Below are 17,334 nucleotides of genomic sequence, written 5' to 3'. Positions count from 1 at the left end.
AAGTTTTTGTTTGCATAATATATGTGTGTGTTCTGTGTATATTTATTATGTATATATATATAAATACATGTATAATATATAAATATATGTATATATATAAACACACACACATATATTATGTAAACAAAAACGTTTATTTTGGAAGCGATTAATCGTTTGACAGCACTAAAACAAACCCAACATGGACGAGTAGTATGGTGGGATCGAGTGTAGGAGACCAGCTGAATGAAAATGCAAATTAACTTTTGAGAAATAATGTGGTTTCCCCTGTAAACAAAACCGGCTGTGCTACTTTGTTTCAGACACGGAGAAGAGAGGAAATCAAACAGTATTTATGTTTTCAAACAGCCATTCAGATTTTTGTATTTGCTATGGTGTTTATTAAACAATGCCAAATATTTATAAACTTAAAGACTTAATATTTATTTTCAAACATACACTACCAGTCAAATGTTTTAATAAATGCTTGATTTGTGAAGGATCATGTGACACTGAAGACTGGAGTAATGATGCTGAAAATTCAGCTTTGATCACAGAAATAAATTAGATTTTACTATATATTCACAAAGAAAGTAGTTATTTTAAATAGTAAAGATATTTCACAATATTACTACTTTTGCTATATTTCGGATCAAATAAATGCAGGCTTGGTGAGCAGAAGAAAATTCTTTACAAAAAAATAATTTTGACTGGTAGTGTATATTTTTACATTTTAACCTTAAACATTTTTTTTTTCTATATTTTATTCTTTACATTGTTTATATTTTTTTATTTTATTTCTATTTTAAATTATTATTTTTTAAATTTTATTATTATTATTATCTAATGGAAGCCTGTTTCCATCACAGAATAAAAAATCTAATTTTATAGAAAGAGTTTATATCTCACAATTCTGACTTTTTTTTTCTTTTTTTTAGGAATTGTGAAAAATAAACTTCCAATTCTGAAGAAAAAAAGTTGGAATTGTGAAATATAAACTCTGACTTGCTCTGAATTCTGACTTACTTTCTCACCGTTCTGAGTTTATATCTCGCAATTCCGACTTTTTCCTCCGAATTCTGAGTTTACATCTCGCAATTAGACAGAAACTCACGGACGAATCGGATGTTCTCAGGCAGGACACGTGGCGTAAACTGAGGCTCGTAGCTGTAGCACGAACGGTCAAACAGGAAAACCAGCGGCTCATCTGCCCGCCGAGTGTCCATCATCTAAACAACACAAAACCATCAGGATGATATTAACACCGAGTCAATAAAATAAGCTTGAATTTAAAGAAGTTGCCATTGCACCAAACGCACGCTATAATCGATTGCACACTGCGTGACGTTGTTATGCGGCTCAAGCGCAAGCCCTGCCTCCAGCAGCAGCTCCTGATTGGCCGGAGGAATGCGAGCATCCTGCGCGACTCGCTCCTGCAGGGATGCCACATCCTCCTGCGGCTGCACCGAATAGGTGAATATTTCAGCAGAGGTCATGTTGAGCACGTGGACCAGCTGAGGAGACAGAGACCATCGCATCAGACATGTTTACATGCGACACCGTGACCGTTCCATTGACGAGAGCTACCTTTAGATTCAGAATGCGGCTTAATTCATCGAAGCAGAAACAGGACGCTTTCGGAGAGTCTTTGCCAGCCTCTGAACTGCTTTCTTTACCGTCCTCTTCCGAGTCTTTGACCCCGTCCTGACTGTCTTTGCTCCGCTGTCTTAAATCTTTGCCTCGCTCTTTAGGTGACCATCTCAGCATCATTTGTAACCAGCTCTCCAGTTCACTCGCTAACAGTCTGAAACACATAGTTAGATTAAGCACATGGGCTACATTGTTGGTATGAGTATGTTAATATCAGGGTTATCATCACTGACTAAAACTAAAACCATAAAAAAAATTTTTTTACCTGAAACAAAATAAACGTTTCCTAAAATGAAATAAAATATTTAAAAAATTCTAATAATTATTAAAAAGTAAATATAAAAAACCTAACCTTATTTTACTTCAGCTAGTTGCCAAGGCAACATTACATTTAACTTGAAGTACAAAAATAACTAAAACTAAATAAAAAATTGTAACAAAAATAAAGTAACAAAATTAAAAATATACATTAAATAAAAAATAACAAAATTGCTAAAACTGACTGAAATTAAAGTGAAAACAGAAAATATAAAATAAAAAAAAATATTAATAAAAACTATAACAGTGCATCAATGATACTTAATATTCCGTAAAAATTTATTGATTTAGCTGTACTTAAAACTATCGAGGTCGCTGAATAATTTAACTTAACTCTTTAAGTATTATCTACTGTAAACCTGCTTTATAGATGAAATTGATGTTGTGATTATAAAAATACTAATAGTAAAAAAATAAAAATACAAAAATTATGAAAATGGATTTCTGAAATTGAAAAACATTACAACATTTTTCTTATTTATTACCATCGGCTGCTTTGAAGTAGTCTGTGTTGTATTAAGCACTATAAAAAATAATTGTGACTTGATTCTGTTTACTTATTATTTGTTAATAAATGTTACTGATTTAAAATTCATTAAGCTGTATGATATTTATCTTCTCGTTGTAATCAAGTGGGAGGGGAAAGATTAAATCAACCAATAATATCACAGCCCGCTTTCATGATCCAATCAAGTATAAAATCAAGTCCCGTTCTACGTTATTTTATTCAGTTTCATATTATAAATTATGTCATTTAACAGAATTCTCTCATTCTTAATAACAGATCCACTCGTTCATGTGGCCGCAGGACTCACTTGTTGAGGTTGTGAGGGTTTGGGAGGTGTTTGGAGAATCGAACTTCTCCCGTCAGATCCTCATAAACCACAATATCATCCACTCTTTTCTGCAGCAGCTTGCTGTGCCTGAGGAGAAAGAGAGTGACACAAGTTCAAGCGAACCTGGATTTATTTTGCAACGCCCTTGATCTTTCTACATTCTCAGAGGTTATGGATACTGGAGCACAGCCAATCACAGTAGAGAAATCTCTGGGATAACAAACTGTTGAAGCAGGAATATTATCTTTACTCAAACATAAAATATTAGAACAATAGTGTTTCATGTTTTCAGCATGGAGCCTAAGGACTCTGGCTCAAGCTGTCAGGCCATGACTTATGAAAAATAGTTTAGAAATCGTGTCATTTCCTCACTAGCTCAGTTACAGTTAACCTTCCTTATCAGCCCGTTTTATTTAGTTAGCAGGATAGGAAGCCAGATGCTCTAAAACTCTAAATTTCCAGGGCAATTTGACTTTTAAGGGATATTTGACTTTCTTTGAAGAACCTGGATTCCCACGTTCTTGGAAAACTGGGATATATAAGGAAGCCTTGTTTTAAAAGTGTGATTTATAGACCTGGAAAAGTCACAGAAATCAATAAAAAAAGGAATATTTTGTAAAGAATTTTACTAGTCACCCCAAGCTTTAAAATGAGAAACATTCGGCTCTTAAAATGTCTGGAATGCTGAAATTTCATGTATAGAAACTAGGAGTTTGCAAAGATTCAAAAAAGTGTACAATTGTAAAAATAAATAAATAAAATAATAATTTCAGCAGATGTACCATATAGGCCTGTCGCAATAATCAATATATTGACTTATCGCGCAATAGATGTACATGCCCTCAATAATTTTTGGTGACGCAATATATTGCCCATTATATTTACATAAAAATTAATGTCACCATGTTTCTTGCATTCCACTTGCGCCTGTGTCTTTTGCAGCTTCTCGAACATAACGTGGTGTAGTTGGTGCTAATTCAAATTTTAAAAAATGCTTCTACAAACAAAGTTTCATCTGCAGATATGGCCTTGTTTAGGGATCTGCGCCTTTGTGCATACGGACATCTGACTGCTATCTAGTGATTGTGTTTTTCAGCAATACAGTGCACCCTTAATTTACAGAGAAAAGAAGGTCCGGGAAAAATCTTCATACAAGTTCTTTGTGAATTTTTCTTTTTTCTACTTGTTACTTTGCACTTTTTGTTAGAAAATGTTTATTTACTATTTATTCAAGTTTTTTAAGGTATCTAATATTTTGATACTTAATTTCCATGATCTAAATATTCTTAAGAATTAAAAGTTTGTTGTCATTTGAAAGTGTGTTGGCCTTCTTATGCTTTTATATTATGATTATATATTCAGTGGCATAAAATGGTCTTAAAATGACAATAATATTGTTTATCGCTATTATTTCTGGGGAAATATATCGCACAACAAAAAGTTGTTATCGTGACAGGCCTAGTACCCATATGAAACCTATTATTAGCCTACATGTGGTGACAATTGTGGACACTGAGGAGCCACCAAGAACCACCAGTCTAATCGAGAAACATCCAATCAAATGTAGAATTCAGCCACAGAGAGCTGAGGGAATAAACACCATTGCACGGGTTGCCAGGTTGGTAGAAAAGGCCTGAATCCTGTGATGCACTCAAACACCTGCGTCCCAAAACTCCAGTAATCCACCGCCACTGTGTACTTCTGCTGTTCTAACAGCTCAGGGGCCTGAGAGAGAAAACAGAGACAGAAAGTACTTTATATCAGTATAGATGAGAGTCTGTGACAATGAGAAGTCTTGCATTTTGCACAGATCCAATGTTGTACCCACCAAATACTGCAGCGTCCCAACAAACGATGTGCACAGGCTGCTCTGGTCCAGCTCTTTAGCGTAACCCAGATCTATGATCTTATGAACCAGCTACAATAGGAAAAGATGCAAGATGCAGAAATGCATCTTTAATTTAGCAAGGTAATAATGCCATCTAAATGCTTTCAGAAATGCATTTTTTATGAAACATTATTGTTTAGTGAATCTCTCTGCACTCACCCGTTTTTCTCCCTGTTGAAGGACGATGTTTTCTGGTTTGAGGTCTCTGTGAATGATTCTCATCCCATGGAGGTACGTCAGTGCTGAGGCTAGAGAGACAGAGAGAGATTTTTTTTAATTAACAACTCCAATATGGCCTTCTTAAATGCTCATGTACTGGTTATATTTACATTTTAATGAGATAATGAATGCAACCTGCTCAGCTAACTCATGCAGGTCCTGAATATACAGTGATATTAACACCGAGTCAATAAAATAAGCTTGAATTTAAAGAAGTTGCCATTGCACCAAACGCACGCTATAATCGATTGCACACTGCGTGACGTTGTTATGCGGCTCAAGCGCAAGCCCCGCCTCCAGCAGCAGCTCCTGATTGGCCGGAGGAATGCGAGCATCCTGCGCGACTCGCTCCTGCAGGGATGCCACATCCTCCTGCGGCTGCACCGAATAGGTGAATATTTCAGCAGAGGTCATGTTGAGCACGTGGACCAGCTGAGGAGACAGAGACCATCGCATCAGACATGTTTACATGCGACACCGTGACCGTTCCATTGACGAGAGCTACCTTTAGATTCAGAATGCGGCTTAATTCATCGAAGCAGAAACAGGACGCTTTCGGAGAGTCTTTGCCAGCCTCTGAACTGCTTTCTTTACCGTCCTCTTCCGAGTCTTTGACCCCGTCCTGACTGTCTTTGCTCCGCTGTCTTAAATCTTTGCCTCGCTCTTTAGGTGACCATCTCAGCATCATTTGTAACCAGCTCTCCAGTTCACTCGCTAACAGTCTGAAACACATAGTTAGATTAAGCACATGGGCTACATTGTTGGTATGAGTATGTTAATATCAGGGTTATCATCACTGACTAAAACTAAAACCATAAAAAAAATTTTTTTACCTGAAACAAAATAAACGTTTCCTAAAATGAAATAAAATATTTAAAAAATTCTAATAATTATTAAAAAGTAAATATAAAAAACCTAACCTTATTTTACTTCAGCTAGTTGCCAAGGCAACATTACATTTAACTTGAAGTACAAAAATAACTAAAACTAAATAAAAAATTGTAACAAAAATAAAGTAACAAAATTAAAAATATACATTAAATAAAAAATAACAAAATTGCTAAAACTGACTGAAATTAAAGTGAAAACAGAAAATATAAAATAAAAAAAAATATTAATAAAAACTATAACAGTGCATCAATGATACTTAATATTCCGTAAAAATTTATTGATTTAGCTGTACTTAAAACTATCGAGGTCGCTGAATAATTTAACTTAACTCTTTAAGTATTATCTACTGTAAACCTGCTTTATAGATGAAATTGATGTTGTGATTATAAAAATACTAATAGTAAAAAAATAAAAATACAAAAATTATGAAAATGGATTTCTGAAATTGAAAAACATTACAACATTTTTCTTATTTATTACCATCGGCTGCTTTGAAGTAGTCTGTGTTGTATTAAGCACTATAAAAAATAATTGTGACTTGATTCTGTTTACTTATTATTTGTTAATAAATGTTACTGATTTAAAATTCATTAAGCTGTATGATATTTATCTTCTCGTTGTAATCAAGTGGGAGGGGAAAGATTAAATCAACCAATAATATCACAGCCCGCTTTCATGATCCAATCAAGTATAAAATCAAGTCCCGTTCTACGTTATTTTATTCAGTTTCATATTATAAATTATGTCATTTAACAGAATTCTCTCATTCTTAATAACAGATCCACTCGTTCATGTGGCCGCAGGACTCACTTGTTGAGGTTGTGAGGGTTTGGGAGGTGTTTGGAGAATCGAACTTCTCCCGTCAGATCCTCATAAACCACAATATCATCCACTCTTTTCTGCAGCAGCTTGCTGTGCCTGAGGAGAAAGAGAGTGACACAAGTTCAAGCGAACCTGGATTTATTTTGCAACGCCCTTGATCTTTCTACATTCTCAGAGGTTATGGATACTGGAGCACAGCCAATCACAGTAGAGAAATCTCTGGGATAACAAACTGTTGAAGCAGGAATATTATCTTTACTCAAACATAAAATATTAGAACAATAGTGTTTCATGTTTTCAGCATGGAGCCTAAGGACTCTGGCTCAAGCTGTCAGGCCATGACTTATGAAAAATAGTTTAGAAATCGTGTCATTTCCTCACTAGCTCAGTTACAGTTAACCTTCCTTATCAGCCCGTTTTATTTAGTTAGCAGGATAGGAAGCCAGATGCTCTAAAACTCTAAATTTCCAGGGCAATTTGACTTTTAAGGGATATTTGACTTTCTTTGAAGAACCTGGATTCCCACGTTCTTGGAAAACTGGGATATATAAGGAAGCCTTGTTTTAAAAGTGTGATTTATAGACCTGGAAAAGTCACAGAAATCAATAAAAAAAGGAATATTTTGTAAAGAATTTTACTAGTCACCCCAAGCTTTAAAATGAGAAACATTCGGCTCTTAAAATGTCTGGAATGCTGAAATTTCATGTATAGAAACTAGGAGTTTGCAAAGATTCAAAAAAGTGTACAATTGTAAAAATAAATAAATAAAATAATAATTTCAGCAGATGTACCATATAGGCCTGTCGCAATAATCAATATATTGACTTATCGCGCAATAGATGTACATGCCCTCAATAATTTTTGGTGACGCAATATATTGCCCATTATATTTACATAAAAATTAATGTCACCATGTTTCTTGCATTCCACTTGCGCCTGTGTCTTTTGCAGCTTCTCGAACATAACGTGGTGTAGTTGGTGCTAATTCAAATTTTAAAAAATGCTTCTACAAACAAAGTTTCATCTGCAGATATGGCCTTGTTTAGGGATCTGCGCCTTTGTGCATACGGACATCTGACTGCTATCTAGTGATTGTGTTTTTCAGCAATACAGTGCACCCTTAATTTACAGAGAAAAGAAGGTCCGGGAAAAATCTTCATACAAGTTCTTTGTGAATTTTTCTTTTTTCTACTTGTTACTTTGCACTTTTTGTTAGAAAATGTTTATTTACTATTTATTCAAGTTTTTTAAGGTATCTAATATTTTGATACTTAATTTCCATGATCTAAATATTCTTAAGAATTAAAAGTTTGTTGTCATTTGAAAGTGTGTTGGCCTTCTTATGCTTTTATATTATGATTATATATTCAGTGGCATAAAATGGTCTTAAAATGACAATAATATTGTTTATCGCTATTATTTCTGGGGAAATATATCGCACAACAAAAAGTTGTTATCGTGACAGGCCTAGTACCCATATGAAACCTATTATTAGCCTACATGTGGTGACAATTGTGGACACTGAGGAGCCACCAAGAACCACCAGTCTAATCGAGAAACATCCAATCAAATGTAGAATTCAGCCACAGAGAGCTGAGGGAATAAACACCATTGCACGGGTTGCCAGGTTGGTAGAAAAGGCCTGAATCCTGTGATGCACTCAAACACCTGCGTCCCAAAACTCCAGTAATCCACCGCCACTGTGTACTTCTGCTGTTCTAACAGCTCAGGGGCCTGAGAGAGAAAACAGAGACAGAAAGTACTTTATATCAGTATAGATGAGAGTCTGTGACAATGAGAAGTCTTGCATTTTGCACAGATCCAATGTTGTACCCACCAAATACTGCAGCGTCCCAACAAACGATGTGCACAGGCTGCTCTGGTCCAGCTCTTTAGCGTAACCCAGATCTATGATCTTATGAACCAGCTACAATAGGAAAAGATGCAAGATGCAGAAATGCATCTTTAATTTAGCAAGGTAATAATGCCATCTAAATGCTTTCAGAAATGCATTTTTTATGAAACATTATTGTTTAGTGAATCTCTCTGCACTCACCCGTTTTTCTCCCTGTTGAAGGACGATGTTTTCTGGTTTGAGGTCTCTGTGAATGATTCTCATCCCATGGAGGTACGTCAGTGCTGAGGCTAGAGAGACAGAGAGAGATTTTTTTTAATTAACAACTCCAATATGGCCTTCTTAAATGCTCATGTACTGGTTATATTTACATTTTAATGAGATAATGAATGCAACCTGCTCAGCTAACTCATGCAGGTCCTGAATATACAGTGTGTGTGTGTGTGTGTGTGTGTGTGTGTGTGTGTTAATGTTGCGGTAACAAACCTCAGTGCTTAAGAGTTTCCTTCAAATGTCTGTCTGGATATAAAATGTCAACAGTTTAACTAATTTTAAGCAAGATTTCGTCAAACTGTTGCCAAAAGATGAATAAGTGTGTCATTTTTGCGCAAAAACAAATGACTAACTGAAGTCTTGCCCCAACATACGCCATTGGTTAAACCAGTACATTTACAACAATTACTACTTTTCAACTAGTGATTTATTTATAGTGACTCTGCACGTTAAAGTATTTTAACACTGACAAAATTAGACACCCAAAAATGAACATTCTGTCATTATTTACTCAAACTTTATTTCTTCTGTGGAAAATTATTTTTTTGTTTTTTTCCATGACGTTTGTGTTCTGTAGAAGAAATAAAATCATACAGATTTGGATCAACATATGAGTAAATGATGACATAAATTAAATTTTTGGGTGGACTATTCCTTCATCAAATCAAAGCCAGCACTCTCACTGACTGCCAAAGTGAAAATAATGCCAAGTCGCATTATTTCTCTAAAGACTTCTCAATAATAAGGTCACACAGCAAAAGCAGTCTATATTACTAGAACCATGACTTACACGTCAACTTACAGTGTTTTGACTGAAGGGAGGAAATTGAACAGGATGAGGCCAGTGACTAAATCCAGCTTCATGATTGTGATTTAACAGGAAAATCTCTGGCGGACCACAGAGTGACGTTAACATAAGAGTTGTATACTGCACGGTGACATGTTTTTGTATACAACGGCATGTATGACCTTTGTTTAGATCCAGTTTGAGCTTGATAGTTCTGGACTGAATGTAAACAAAGCGAATCTACTCACATTGGATAATGAACGGCACTTATGTTACTATAATAACACTGTAGTGACTAAAGGTCATAGGTCATGTGAAATGTCACAGGGTTTGTTAAAAGGTTCGTTCACTGTCATCATTTTCTCGGACTCAAACCAGTATGACTGATCTTTAGTGGAGCACAAAATGAGATGTGCAGCGGAATGTTTGAATGCTAAAAATTAGAATATCTGGCAACTAAGTTCCTGTTTCTCAGAGCTTGTTCTTCTAAAAAAAAAAGACCCCAGAAATTGCAGGTATCTTCTAGAGTTTCGAAAGAGATCTCAATAATGTCTCAAACTGTGCTCAGATTTGCCAAAACACCAAAGTCTGCAATCAAACGTCTCAATATGATCTGAGATGCTCCAAATTCATTTGTATTGACTCATTCAGGTCTGTTTTATTTCTACTGAGGGGTTCTAGGAAAAATGTCTGAAGCTGATAGTTAAATGAATCATGGTTAAACTAAGCTAAACATTTCCTTTAGTGTTCCACATACGAAATCAAGTCATACAGGTTTAGAACTATATGAGGGTGGGTAAATGACGTCAGAATTGTCATACTATAGTCTATAGGATTTAATTGAGCTCCCACACTATTTCCGATGTGTTTTGTTTCCCCTTTTCTTGCTAAAAACGTCTTACACTGTATAACGTCAGACTCCTTCTCATGGGTAATGTGAGTTTGTGTGTGTAGACATCAGATTGGTCTGATTCATACTCTCCAGAACGTTCAGCTACAAATCTGGGTCAAATATTTGACTCGGTTTATATTAGGGATGCACCGGTATCGGGCCCGATACTAAGCTCCTGTACTAATAAAAGTATCGGTATCGGGCGAGTACTGGAAAAAGTGGTATCGGTGCATCCCTAGTTTATATTCTGACATTTACAAGACCAGATCCAACACAAACTCAGCTTCTGCAGAGACGGCTCGCATATGTTGACCTGCTCATGTGATGAAGGTCAAGTAGTCTGAGACTGGCCGTCTCAAAACTGTGCTGGAAAACCTGAGTTAAACAGCTGGTTGTATTATTTGTGTTGCGACTGGTGGGAATAACACTGGATTTCCATTGGCTTGTGTGTGTGTGGACTCACATATATCTTGGATCAGTGTCAGTACAGCAGCTTCTCTCATGCCACAGCAGTTCTCAAGCAGGTTCAGATACTGGAAACACAGATTATTTTGATAAAAAACATGAAAGTGAATAGAGCTGCACGATTTGCAGAAAAAGTGATTTTTTTCTGATTGCAAGTGCAATTTAAAATGTTCAACAAAACAAAAAATTCCAGGTTTGCTGTGCTTGTTTGTGCTTACAGTTTTGCGCTGCCCTTGCAGAATCTGCAAAAATGTTAGTAATTTGAACAACATAAGAGGAATCATAAAAATCGCATGTTATTTTTTATTTAGCGCTCTTAATACTCTGTTACCTGAATGATCCACGAGTGTTTTTCTCATTTTCTGAAGGCTGTGCATGAGTCCCTTGTTTGTCCTGAACAGTTAAAATGCCCACTGTTCTTCAGAAATATACCCCAGATCCTGCATATTTTTTTGGTTTTCCAGCATATTCTTCATATGTGACCCTGGACCACAAAACCAGTCATAAGGGTCAATTTTGTGAAATATTATTTGTTAAAGCTGAATAAATAAGCTTTCCATTGATGTATGGTTTGTTAGGATCGGACAATATTTGGCCGAGATACAACTATTTGAAAATCTGGAATCTGAGGGTGCAAAAAAATCAAAATGTTGAGAAAATCATCTTTAAAGTTGTCCAAATTAAGTTCTTAGCAATGCATATTACTAATCAAAAATTAAGTTTTGATATATTTACGGTAGGAAATTTACAAAATATCTTCATGGAACATGATCTTTACTTAATATCCTAATGATTTTTGGCATTAAAGAAAAATCTATAATTTTGACCCATACAATGTTTTATCTGGCTATAACAACACATATGATTAAGAATCAAGGGTATGTAAACTTTTGAAAAGGGTATTTTTTATAAATTCAGCTGTTATTTTGTGTTGTGGACTATATGTAAACATCTGTTATGTGAAATAGCTTATTCAGGACAGTGCTAAATTAGGGATGCACGATACAGGATTTTTGCCGATATCCGATATGCTGTTATTTTTCAACTCATTTTGGCCGATATGCCGATATCGATTAATCTTTCCTTTTGTTTGAAAAACAACACCAAGTCTCTCCTGTGCAGAGATTATGAACAAATTGTTTTTAATTTTGGTTAGTTTTGAGCAAAATCGTACTTGTCGGAACTAAATAAACCTTTTGTACATTGAAAGCTTTGAAAATAACTACAATAAAATCAATCACTGCTGTTTTTTTCCACACACACATGCAGTTGTAACCTTAAACATTTTTTTCTGTAGATTTAACATAAAAATCTTTTAGAGCTTCTTGTATTTAAGTTATATATTGTGCATCCCTATACTAAATAAAACATACCATGCAATTTTTATGATCCCTCTTATTTTGTTCAAATTATTAGCATTTTCGCAGATTCTGCAATCAATATGGCTATAAAATAATAATAAAAAGTATTATTATTATTATTACTAAATAAAAATATAACAATTATTAAATAAAAATAAAATAAGAAATATTATTGCAATATTTTACTAAACAATTACTAAAATTAGGCTAGTACTTACAAAATAATATAATATTAATAACTGTATTTTACATTACAACTGCAAAATTACAATAATAGTATTTATGGCTGACTTAATATCTTCATTTTCAAACACTGAACCAATCAAACATTTATTTTGACCGAAAACCGTAGGAAGCCCTTAAAGCGTCTCTTTTGTTGATAAGTGCTTCTCATTACAAATTTGGGAAGATGGTTGGTGCATGTTGTGTTCCCAAATGCAACTCAGAGCAGATGCAGAGAAGGATTTTGTGTGGAGCAGAATTGACTAAACCGAGTTGCTGTGGCTAATGAGCTGCTCATGTGTAAATGAACACAGTGCCGCGCTTCACTCTGAAACATGCAGTGCATTTATTTATTTATTTATTTTAATTAATCATTCAGCCCTACAACTAAATCATTAGAATATTCATACACTATGTTATTACTATGCTTCATGTTCAAAAACCCATGCTATCACCATAGTACATGCCCAAAAACATTTCTGCAAGCGCCACACCTTGCGTAGGTCTCCTCCCTGGCAGTACTCCATGGCCAGCAATGGCAGGTCATTTGTGGCCAGTTTCTGGAGCTCTTCTGGAACGTCTCTCGCTGCCACCACATTCATGTGATTCAACCTGCCAGAACAGAGACGTTTCATCGTAAAATGCAAACAACAGAGAACTCAACGTACATACAAACCCCTCATAATCTGGCTTACATAATGTGGTTATTAAAAATGTGTTTGTAATATTCAGATGGCTGGCAAGCCCTCCTATAAAACACACGCTCAGGACAAAGAGGAGTAAAACCAGATGAATTCCAGGCACCATAACAGAACTGCAGCAGCAACAACTACAACTATCATCTGAGAACATAAACAGCTCGTTTTAACCTTCACAGGCAAACATTCTGACTTAATTGCTGTAATAACAAATATTAGGTCTTGAGTAAAGACGGGTGAGTTGCATGCGAATCGTTTCCGACACGAGCTGAATGCGGTGGACCAATCACAACAGACTGGGCCATCTGACCAATCAGAGCAGAGCAGGCTCACGGAAAGGAGGGGTTTAGAGAGACTGAATCTGAGAACTGCTTCAAACGAATCGTTTGAGAATCGCTGGAAAATTAGGTGATAAATGCATATTTTGAGAAAACAAAAGCATTTGTTGACCTTGCATGCATGTAAACCTATTGTAGGAGACTCCCAAAACAATATTAGGAACCTTAAAAATGGCACAATTGCGGCACTTTAAATGGAAATTCACTGTTTTCTAAATGCATCTTATTGATGTTATTGTGAACGTTTCATTTGCGCACATTTTTTGTGCCTCAAGTCCTTTCATACATTGTGACTTTAAAGGCAATTTCTTTAAACTCTACATATCCAAACACAAATTGTAGCATCAAGACAATCATTTTGATTCTGATAATTTTAGTACTGGTAGAATGTCCCAATATTGCCGTATCATCAGCTTTATACAGCTTCAGTATAAGTTGTTGTTTGTATATTGTAAACCTGTAGAGTAGCTAACTGCATTTTCAAAAGGGTACACTGCAAAACATCATTCAGTATTTTCATCTTGTTTTCCAGTTAAAATATCTAACATTCCTTAAAACAAGATAAGTTTACTTGAAAAGTAGCACTGCATCAAATTGTATCTTGAATAAGAGTGTATTTTGTCTTGGCATCTGCACTCGCAGATTTTTTTAACTTGTTTAAACTAAAGGGCTCATGACATGAAAGAGTAATGGATTCGCGACATGACGCAACAGCACACGCGTCTGGTCTAGATATGTTAGGATCACAAGGAAGGCAATTCAAAGACTATTTTTCACAACTTACACTATAGTGTCTTGGGATCTTGTAATGTCATCTGTTTGGTTCTGTTGATGGAGTAATCCTGTGTTTGCGTCTCTCTAGTATTTCCTGCATTACATGCATGTATCAGTGGGCGGGGCTAAAGAGGCAGTGCTGTAGAAGCAGGCGTTGATCTTCTCCTGCGGAGGCGGGGCTTAGCCACACTATTAGGTCATAAAGTGGCACATTCCAAAACGAGTCGTTTTCTGAGCTTGGCTTCAATAAAAGCTGTTTTTAAGCTAACAAGAAAGTTTTGAGTTTTGAAACTTACAGGATGTTTTTATAGTACATTGACCTGTATGTCAAAAGATCAAGGGAAATTTGATTTCTCAGTTCATGACCCCTTTAAACTGAAAATAAGTTAATTTTTCCATTGCAGTAAGTCAAAATACACTCATATTAAAGATGCATGCTTTTGAAAATTGTTACAATATCTTATGTAGTGTTGCTTTTTGTTTGAAAGATTTGTAGATATTTTAACTAGTCAAGAAGGCCAATAAAAATGTATTAAGTTGCCATTTTTGCAGTGTTACTAGAGTTTCAAGATGACCAAACCTTACACCAATCAGCGCTCTGAATCTTAATCTGAGAAAGATCCTTGTTGGAAAGTTCTGACACAGACAGCAAAGATTCATCACAAATGGTATGTTATCATTGCATGACCGCTCACGGGGTTAGAGTCTAACACGCTCTGACAATCACTGCTCATTTATCACGACGGGTGACTTTAATCAAACTGCGTGCTGTTTTGACGTCAGTTTTATTTCTGAGCTGCTGCCAATACAGTCAATACCCTGGAAAACATGATGGGGTTCTTTTCCCTCCACAAAAAAGGTTGAGCAGCTGATACTGAAGGTCATTTCTGAGACCCAACACTGATATCATCCTAATTAAGGGAGGAGACTGCGGAGTCTCCAGGCCAGGACCAGCAGACTGAAGGACAGCTTCATCCATCAGGCTGTCAGGAAGCTGAACTCCCTCCCGACCTTGCCCCCCCTCCCCTCTTTTGCCCCACGCACCACTGAACTCTGACGGACTCTCCCACTCCCGTTGGGTTAGTCCATATTTGACCCAAAGTTGGGTTGAAACAACCCAGCATTTTTTAGAGTGTGTGCAATAGAGAAACTCAGATGGCCTGGGTGTGTTCCCCAAAAACATCTGTGTGTGTGTGTGTGTGTGTGTGTGATCTCTGTGGTTTGGCTTTATACACTGAGCTCTACAAGATGGTGTTTTGAGTCCAGGTTTGTGGCTCAGACCAAGTCTGGGGACAGCCTGCTTTAAATCTGAGAAAACCAACACGTCCCCCAACCCCTCGCTCTCGTCACACAACCACTGCAGCCTGGTTAACTAGCACAATCCAGCCAACCACACCAAAACGTCACAGAAATGCTTCAACTATTCAAATGCATATTAAACAGCTCTGGGGACAGTTTGTGTGCACAATTTAACTCTTTCACAACACATAGGTTAATAAATGTAGCACCCATTGTGCTAGATGAAGAATTCTTCAAAAATCTAAATCTATAAAAACCACAGTAGTATGACTAAGGTTTACTGGACATGTGCTTTGGTAATGCTATGATGTTCTTTCAATATAAATAACACTGTGTGTGTTTGAATCAACTTGTGTGTGTATCAAAGTACCACAAAATTGACCATTACTGTACTATGGTGCTTTTTTCCACCGGAAGAGGCCAAAGATTGGTATAAAAATATAAAATATAATATAATTATTATATGAAATATATATAAAATATGGCAAAACTGCTCGATTATGGAAAAAATTATAAAAATTATTTTGGTCAATATTGAGAACGTGATTATTTATTTACCACAATTACTCAGTGACTTGGGAAACATCATGCATTTACTGAATTAATAAAAAAAAGAACTGGATTTTTAACAGTGGGTTTCCTTGAACTAAATATAATTAAACTTTTATATATATACTGTATATATATAAATAAAACAAAAATACAAGTTATAAATAAATAAAATATATGAAATAATATATAAATATATATACACATTTAAGAAAATAATATAAAAATAAATGAGATCAACAATAATTGTTTTATCTCAATTATTTAGTTTTCATAATCATTGGAATGAACAATTAAAAATAAATTTCTAATAAATCTAAGAAAAGCACACCACTGCACTTTTGCGAAATCGAGATGATTAAAAACGCAACATGAAATACAATGGCCAGAAATCCCCAAAAACTATCTGTGTACTTTCTTCACTGAGCTGAATATCTCCGGATGTAAACATGATAACTTACTGCAACAAACACAAGCTGTGCACAGAAGATTAGCGACCAAGGTCAGGATTTCCACTAAATAATACATTTTCTCCAAACCCCACTGTATACCCCTAGAAAGCATTTTTTTAAAAGCTTGATGCTGGTTGCTTTTCACTGCTATTATATGAATGAATGCGAGACATTTTTAAGTTCATTTTGTGGTCCAGTAAAGAAAGAAGGACAGTTGCAGAAAATGCTTAGGCTAATCTTACAATTTTGTCTTTTTTTTTTCTTTTCTTTTGGTCATACCTTTTCTAAGTCAGTTGGATAAAAACAAAACATTGGTCTAATTTAAATCTGAAAAAAATACTAAGACTAGTTTTTAACACACAGTTTATGCAACTGGCCCCATGGTGAAAAATGATAGCTTCATTTTCATTTTTGGGTGACCTAACACTTTAAACTCAAAAATATCTGACAAAGATGGTACAATGAAACAACTGTCCCCTGGAGAGCCTTCAAAAACTTGATAATATTTCTTCATAATAGTTTGCATGTGATCACACCCAAATACGCCTTAATACAATAAGCAGTTTCCAATAAACAACTGGACATGAATACGGCCACAACAAACTCACCCCTAAACCAATAACAGGAGGAAAACCTCCCGAGAAAACCAGAGATGCACTCGCTCCTTATTTAAGATGAGCCTGAAGGTGTTGTGACGGCGCAAACCGATGCTGCGGCCGCAAGACTGGGTCACTTTTTACTACTGCGGTGTCATAAATTCATCCCT

At 35.6% G+C, this 17,334-nt stretch overlaps 1 pseudogene; it reads right to left on the bottom strand.

Moving 5' to 3' along the window:
* The window catches only part of LOC107657204 (inhibitor of nuclear factor kappa-B kinase subunit beta-like), a 37,704-nt pseudogene that overhangs the window by 12,917 nt on the left and 7,453 nt on the right, over positions 1 to 17,334 (bottom strand).

Source organism: Sinocyclocheilus anshuiensis, unplaced genomic scaffold, assembly GCF_001515605.1.
Source record: "Sinocyclocheilus anshuiensis isolate Anshui unplaced genomic scaffold, SAMN03320099.WGS_v1.1 scaffold3011, whole genome shotgun sequence".
Classification (NCBI taxonomy): Eukaryota; Metazoa; Chordata; class Actinopteri; order Cypriniformes; family Cyprinidae; genus Sinocyclocheilus; species Sinocyclocheilus anshuiensis.
The sequence above is the reverse complement of the archived record's forward strand: the minus strand, read 5'-3'. Positions and strand labels throughout refer to the sequence as shown.